Genomic DNA, 8,763 nt, shown 5'->3' with positions numbered 1-8,763 from the left:
CACTACTTTCCGGATTGGTTTTTTTTTTAATTGGTATGGAATGGTCTTTTTTCATATTAACAGACGCAAGTTCGTGGTAAAATATTTTTCTTAATGACGATATTAAGCCTGTCTTAGAAAATTTTATCGTTCATATAATGAGTTTTTTTGAATATAAAACGGAAAAACTTATTTTTTTATGCAAATATCTTAAGATAACCCATTAAAAAATGGTAAAGGATAACAATACGCAGATAAACATTGCATGGAATCAATAGTATTTACAGCAACAAAAAAACCACTAATTATGCGCTGAAGCATATATAAATAACTAATAAAATCATTAAATCTGGTTTTTATCACCAATACGTTTAAAAGTTAAATTATGTAGTATAAGACGCATTCGTATAGTATCACATTGAATTATGAAAATTATGTATCTTGAAGAACATATAATTGAGCTTACTTGATATTTAATGCCACAAAAATCCAAAACTATTGTAAATGAGTTCAAAAATTATATTTTAGTTCTCAAAAAATCAAACCTGTAAGATAATGTCTTAAAAAATGTTTTGTCATAACTTTATAATGCAACATATAAAAATATGATTACTTTGATTGAAATAGGTATAACTAGCGTTGACGACTTAACAGAAGTTGAGAACGAAAAATATGGGAAGTATGACATCTTGGCGAATGAACTTGGTTAAATTTACAAATATGAAACAAGAATAATACCATATGATATGACTTATATATGAGTAGTTACAAAATACATAAAAAATATGTAAAGGGGTTGTCAATCCCGAGTGAAGTAGAAGCATACATACAAGTCCTCACACTTCGCAAGACATACGCACTCATATAATTTTGCAAAGGAAGAGCTGTTGATGAGAATAGATCAATGGAAGGTGGTATAATATAAATTAAAGAGTTATATAATATTTATATTGGGCAGTCTACGTCACAATAGATGGAATTGATGTAAATAAACTTAACACATAAATAAATATTAAAACCTACAAACTATTAAAAAAGAATACAAATCGAGATTTCAATATTGCACATTTTATATTCTTACACCATGACTTTAACACTCTATATTATATATATCTTTGACGTCTATATATATAACTATTGTTCAACTTTTATAGACACCAAATTAGCAGAATAAAAAACAAAACCACATGTATTTTGTATTTTTTTTGTGAGATATAAGTTTTTATGGCAGTATTCCAGGTCTTAAGATGCTGGGTGCTTTGTAAAATATTGGCGTCTTTTTACCAATTCAAATGGAATAAATATACAGCTGCAAAAATAGTAATTTAAATAATGTAGTATTTTTGCTGATAATAGCCGATAAAACGACACGTGGTGGTATAACAGCGGTGTCATATACAAGATTCTTTGCATTGCTAAAAAAAAATACAACTTATTTTATTGTCAGTTTTGACATAGGATATTATTCATTACATTGTATAAATCATTGAAAGTCTGAAAAAAAGATGAAAATGATAAAATATTTTGAAAAATTATTGGTATTATTTTTATTTTACACCCATTTATTTCTTTTATGTGTAGTTTATAAAATGTCCATATAAGTATGCAATGATTTTTTATTGGTTAAAATGATTTACTAGAGACATCAGCAATCCAGAGAGTTTCAATTCTCGTAATTCAAAAATTCGGAAAGAAATTATTTTACCATAAGAAACAATTAAATTAAATTCATTTTCTTGTGTGATGTCATTATCAATTAAAATATCACATATCAAAATAATTAATTGATTTGACAATTAAGTGAATTTATAATGTTTTTTTCATGACTATAATGTGAAATATTGTAAATCTACAAATAATAAAATAGTTTGGGATCTTAGATTGTTTAGATTTAATACAATTCACAACGTGTGCATATTTTCTACTAAAAATAGTACACAATATATAAAAAAGTACCACACACTGTCATAGGCTTGGCAATTGTGGATCCAAACACATTTTTGTTCTGAGAGTACATTGAAATTGATTTTAGATACTCATAAGAGATCTTTGAAAATTTGATTTAATAAAATATAAAAAATAGAATATATACATTTATTTATTATATTTAAGTATGTCCAGATAAATATACAGATTTGGATAAAACATGATACACCATATAATTTTTCAAATCAATCATGATCAAGTTTTGATGGATTAAAAAGTTAAATATAAAATTTAGTAAATAGTAGGGAAATTATGTTTATAGCCGCGCTCTATTTTATGTGCATAAATAATTGTGCCTCAATAAATGAATTACAACTAAAAAATACACTTGATCAATGTGAGTTCAATTCGAACAGTGAGGAAATGGGATTGCAATGGCTGACAAATGAAGACAGCACCAAAGATTCTAGCTTACAAGAACTTAAATCAAACATTAATTTCTTAGAGAATGAGGAAATTTTAGGCATGGACGATATTACATGCATTAACAATAATGACGAGATGGATTTGCTTTTAGATAAATTTTTGATCTTAATTGGAGAGGACAGCCCATCTTGCTCAGCCATTATTCCACAAATATTTCCTAATCAACAAACAAGTTTTCAACCCCTAAGTAATACTCTTGTACCTTTTGAAAATACAGAATTTGGCATTGAGGCACATGATCTGAGATCTAAAAAAGATTCGATTGATCTAGATTCTTTACATGAAAAAAAGAATGCTAAAATAAATAATAACGCGCATTTATCTTTTGAATCATTCAGCCCAGATGTATCCATAGGATTACCAGGCTGTGACAACGGATCTTTTATTAAACCAAGCTTAGGGATATTAGAGAATGAATTTATTGTCACGGATCAGCCATTTTCTAAGTCAGAACCGCAGGTATGTAAAACCGAATATCAGTCAGATATGAAATTTTCATCCGATGAAAAAATAACATCCGAATCATCATTCAAATTATTACAACAAAATTTAGAGATGAGAACTGAAAAAATGCGGAATAAAATATTTCCAGAACAAAAATCTTTGAGAGTAACTGATTACTATCCAGAACAAGATCACGAAAGACAAAATAATCAATTTAGCGATTTAAAATTGATGGCAAAACCTAAAGAATCTACATATAATAATTTTACTTACCTATATACCCACCTTCCGCATGGCATCAAAGAATCGGTCAGCAAAGAGATAAATATTTCTCAAAATGAATACAATATTGGTGCATATGTAACAAATCCAGACATTACAAACTTAAAAATTCAACTACCGCATGAAAGAAGGATTAAAATCGATGAAAAGTGTCAATGCAATCAAACTGAAAACAATAGTCAAATTTATTGTTTACAAAGCCATTTAGAGCATAATCATAATATTACTAACACTGAAATAGAAACAATTCAAACAACAAATCCTCCGAAAACTAAATTTGTAAAAGTAAAGTACAATAGAAAAAGGAAACAAAAACTATGTGTTTGTGAGACTAAAAAAAACAAATTGAATGTCAAAAGAACTAAATTGAAAGAGGAAATCATAGGCAGCAGAAGTTTAAATACAGATAAATACGATTTTAACACAGTTGCAAACAATAATTCGATATATAAACCAGATACTGAAGATCCGGTTGATATAACTACATCCGCATTATATTTAAAATACGTTTGTGATTATTCTACAGAAATCATGCCCACAGATAATTATCTTACAATACATAAGATTCATGATGCTATTAGATCAAAGATATGTAGAATCGTTCCAGTAAAGGACACAAAAAGCACTTCCAGCTTATATCAGACCTTTGATTCATTCTTTTTACAAATTGAAAAAAAATTTATGGCAAAAAATTTATCGAATGTAATAAAAAATACTGATGATCTGGTTAATCTCTTACATGCTATAAACATGTTTGTTATGGATGAAAAATATGACTATGATATCAATGAAGAGTTTAAAGGGTTAGATTACAATATCCATGTACAAGCTCAAGTAAAGAATTTATTGTGCGAAATTAAGAACACACCCCGAATTTCAGTAATTATGCATGAATTTTTATTTTTTGATGTAAACGATATATCTTCTACCTATTTTAGGCCCTCTAAAATATTATTAATGGAACCAAATTTTGTTGATGATGTCTTATTTTTGTATTGGATCGAGATCATGCAGCTTTTCAGTTTGTCGATTTTTGATTCTAAAATTAATTTTTCTAATCTAGAATCACTAAAAAAAAATTTTTTATTGCAATATGAAATGAGAACTCTAACAATAAATTCGACTAAATTCTTATGGAATCCGTATTTTATAAAAATTTATACAATACTAATAAAAAAGGAATTCTCTAACGTTCATAATGAACTATTTTTGAGAAATTTAATTTATATTTCTAAAGAGAAGACCAATACCATAAATATCGATAATTTTAAACATATGTATAAGACTCTAGCATTCTCTAGATTAGTTTTTTGTGAAAGATTGGAAAAAAAAGAATCTTCAAATGACAATGAAAAAAATGAAAACGCGAAACAGGACATATATAAGATTAAACCACTACATATTCTAGTTTTGTTAGAGAAAATCTTGAATAACTCCAGTGGATATCAAACAATTTATAATTTAGATATTTATAAATGTCGATCAGTTCAGTTATTATATATGTTTGATATTTATATTGAAAAAATCGAAATCACAATGTGCGATAAAGATTCATTAGAATTATTGAAAAAAACCAAAAAAAAACTAAAATCAATAATTCAAGATTTAAATATCACATATGGTAATAAGAATTCGAGAAACAAAGAATCATATGCGATAATAACAGAAAAAATAGGAGTAAAAAATATAATTAATGATTGCTTTCAGATTATATTTAAACACACCATTGGCAATTATCGTGAATTATTTATTCACAATTGATTTAGTTAAAATGACTCAAAAAGCCAATCTAAAAAAAAATATCCGATCAAAACTTAAATAAATTTGATTCTGTAAAAAAAAATTTCGACATAGTTTTTTTTTTAATTTGTTTTATGTTTAATCATTTATCAGGTGAATTTTTACACTAAGATACCCCTATGTTAATATTAAACTATTTTGATTGTCAATTTTGGCCTACTTACATAATAGAACAAATAAAATAAGGGTTTAGCATGAGATCAAGCCAAAATTCTAATATTTGGCGATCTTGTAAACATATATCAGTAGATTAAAAAACAAAATAACTGCGATGCCTAGAAATATTCATCTAAATACTCATTATTTTTCTTTATTAACAATAAAATTTTATTTCCAAGTTGAATGGATTTTATATGGTTTTCTATATGTCTATGATTCTTCAATAACCAAAAGACATAAAGGTAATTTTACAGCTTACTTTATAGATAAAACATAATATATACTAAAAAACAAAAATTATACACACAGAAAATATTATTAAAGAAACAAATGAAAACTTATGATTCAAACCTTATTACGTAATACTGAAGTCATGCCTAAAAAGAAACACGAGTACGTTACAAAATTTATAGAAATTCATAGAAATTGATAATTTAAATTTTAAAAGATACTAAAATCAAGAATATATTGTCAATTATCATATATGCCCACTATATTTCAGATCTAAAAAGAAACATAAATTATAATCTATAATAATAATTTTCATCAAATGACTAAATGGAGAATAAATATAAATATTCAAGAATAAAATATTTAAATAACTCCTATTTTTTAGATAATAGACCGACGAAAACTATCCTTTATTTGATATAACAATGAGATGAATACTTTTTCATAGTTAAGTAAATGACTTATTTTTTTTCAATTCAAATACCAATACAGAAATGTATCTGTACATTTTTTTAATTTATATAACTGAAAAAAAACTTGTTTATCCAATATTTTTTTTTATTTTTTTTACACTAAATTTAAGATATAGCACTGAAAAAAATTTCTTTGCTCAAAAAAATTATTATTTTAAGCATACTGGTTGTATCTTAAAAGTCATACAAGTTATTTCAATTTAAAAAAATATGAGTAATTTGTACATTAATTGACACACATAAGATATTTAGATCCATGAAAAGATTTGAAACAATAAACTACATATAACTTACATATCAATATATCTTGGAATCCAACAACGTAATTTCAAGCATAAAAATAAGACAATTGATATTATATATCCAATTTCAAAAAAATATTTTATTCACGCCAATTTTAAAATTGAAATTTTATATACACTAGACTTTACACCTATAAAGCATTTTATTCTAATATTGCATGTTTTTTTATTTTTTAGGTATATTTAGGGCCGTTTTATTTGGTTTACAATCTTTTAAAAATCCAAAAATCAAGATTGAATATTTTTTAGATGTATAATATAATGTTATAGTGGTTTTGTAGATTTTATATGTTAATAGCTTATATAAATGTCAATTCGTATTCGTAATTTTAGTAACATTGATGAATAAGAAGTTGCCAGGATATTACTGTTTTTTATCCAAACAAAATAATATAGATGGAATGAAAGTAAATCAATTAAATATAAATTATATGATTTTTATATGATTCCTACAATTTGTACGTCTGATTTATAAAATTTAAAAGAAGTATTTTATCAATTTTAATAACTGATATAATATATAGCAATAGCGTGTATATTTTTTAATTTTTTTTCGCCATAATATTATTTTAATCTTTAAAAAAATATCGAAATGTACAAAAACCTTCTCATGATAATAAAGCTCAGAAGCAAAGGTATTTTATATATAATAGAATACATAAAACACTTTTTTTTATTATACTGTTATAAGAGCTTGCAATTATAAAAAAAATTCGGCTTTATATTTCGCATTTAGTCTCAATCATAAAAAAGGCAGCTTTGATATGTAAACGTTATACTAAGTAGATTTATTTGTGTATTTCATCTTTAATAAGTATTTACAGATTTTTTTTATTTTATGGTTCTAAACTTAAAATTTCACTATTGTATATTTTATAGTATATGATATTGCAATCAACAGTTTTTTGTAGCTGATTGTATAAAGGTATTTAGGAAGACTTAAATACGCAATGGAATGACCTAAACTATAGATTTTGTAAAATTTATTCAATAAAAAAATCTTTAAAAGGCTTTTTTATTTTTCTATCAAATCAAAGATTGTAATACTATATTTTTTGTGAATAGATCAACTTCATATTAAAATATATCAATCTGGTCTCTGCCATTCAAAAAAAAATGTAAAGCACAGAAAATTGTATTTTTTTTTTGAGTTTTGATACTGGCATCAATTAATTTTGTTTATAGAATTCTCTGATGTATATCTATTTTAACATTTTTGTAATTTAGATTCACTAAAATTGATTGTTTGTATCATTTCAGCTAAATTTTATCAACCTTTGCTGATTCATGTAGTGTCTTGGAATAAATACAGGCAAAACTATGTTTTTTCCGTAAAAATTTGTATCTGATATTGAGATCAGGCTATACTTTCCGTAAAAATATTTCTTCTAGCGTTTCTTGTGTTTTTAGTAGATTTACCCTTTGAAACTATGTAAATTGAGTGTTTTTGGTTGTTTTAGATGTGATTAATTTTCCGGTGTCCTCATTGCTGAAAATAAAACAAAAATAAAATATTAGTTGTCTATTTTTTCATCATGTTGTGAGGGCTCTACGTCTAGAATGGGTCTTTAAAAAAATTTTAGAATACAAAAAAAGTGTTTTTTTCGATTCTAATACTTTGGTGTGATACTTAAATCATATATCATGCCATGTTACTAAAGGTTTTACTAGCCGTATATAGACGAGGTTAACTCTTTTCGTTCATAAATATAGGTATTCGAATATGATAAACTGTGGGAAATATGTGCTCGAATCAATATTCTTTTGAAAAAGCTATTTTTAAATTATATGCAATTTCTCAAAATGTATTTCGATAATTAGCATTACTAATTTAAAAAAAAACAGATTTTGCAAATAATGGTTCCGTAAGTACGTTTTCGACTTTATCTTTTATTTACAACACTTTTACATAAGTAAATTTATTTTCTGCTATAATATTTTGGAATAGACATAAAAATCAATAAACTCTAATTACGATTTCCATGAAAATTATTATTCACTTGTGTGTAAATCATCCCTGAAGTATAATTTTTGGCTTTCATCTAGCATATTGTGTTCTGTAAATTTTTTTCTGGCTTTACCTCATTTTTTAACCTTTATTATTAGATTGTCAAATAGTATTATTTTCGTCATACGACGTGATAAGAAATACTATCCCAGAAAGAATTTTTTCTTCTTATGTTAAAAATCGGTGTATCAAAGTTAATTTACATCAATTTATTAGACATTACCATCTTGTCAAATCTTTATACTTTGCTTATGTGAAAGAATGATACAATTCTTAAATACATAATTCACGATGATTTCACAGATAAATCCTACATTTGCCACGTAAAATTCCAATTAACATTATTGAATTCACATTTCGCAGCAATTTTTACATAAGATGTTTTTTAGCATTATATTTAACCAGATTTTTACGCTATCATGTTATTTTTCCGTTTTTTATGTAAACATTATCAAAAATTTCAGTACTAAACTTCAATTATTCAGTGACAAAATAAACAAAAAATAATAAATAGACATATAATACTTGAAATCTTGTGTTATTTTATTTCCTAGCATCACATGCCTATTAAAAGCAAGCACTCTAAGAATACCCACATTTTCGAGTCGGATTTATCTTGATTACATTTCCTATGTAACAATATTGTATAAAATAGTGGGTTTCGTGTTTCTGC

Source organism: Rhyacophila brunnea, unplaced genomic scaffold (assembly GCF_057557595.1).
Source record: "Rhyacophila brunnea isolate RB1 unplaced genomic scaffold, BYU_Rbru_1.0 scaffold_38, whole genome shotgun sequence".
Lineage (NCBI taxonomy): Eukaryota > Metazoa > Arthropoda > Insecta > Trichoptera > Rhyacophilidae > Rhyacophila > Rhyacophila brunnea.
Note: the sequence above shows the minus strand (reverse complement) of the source record.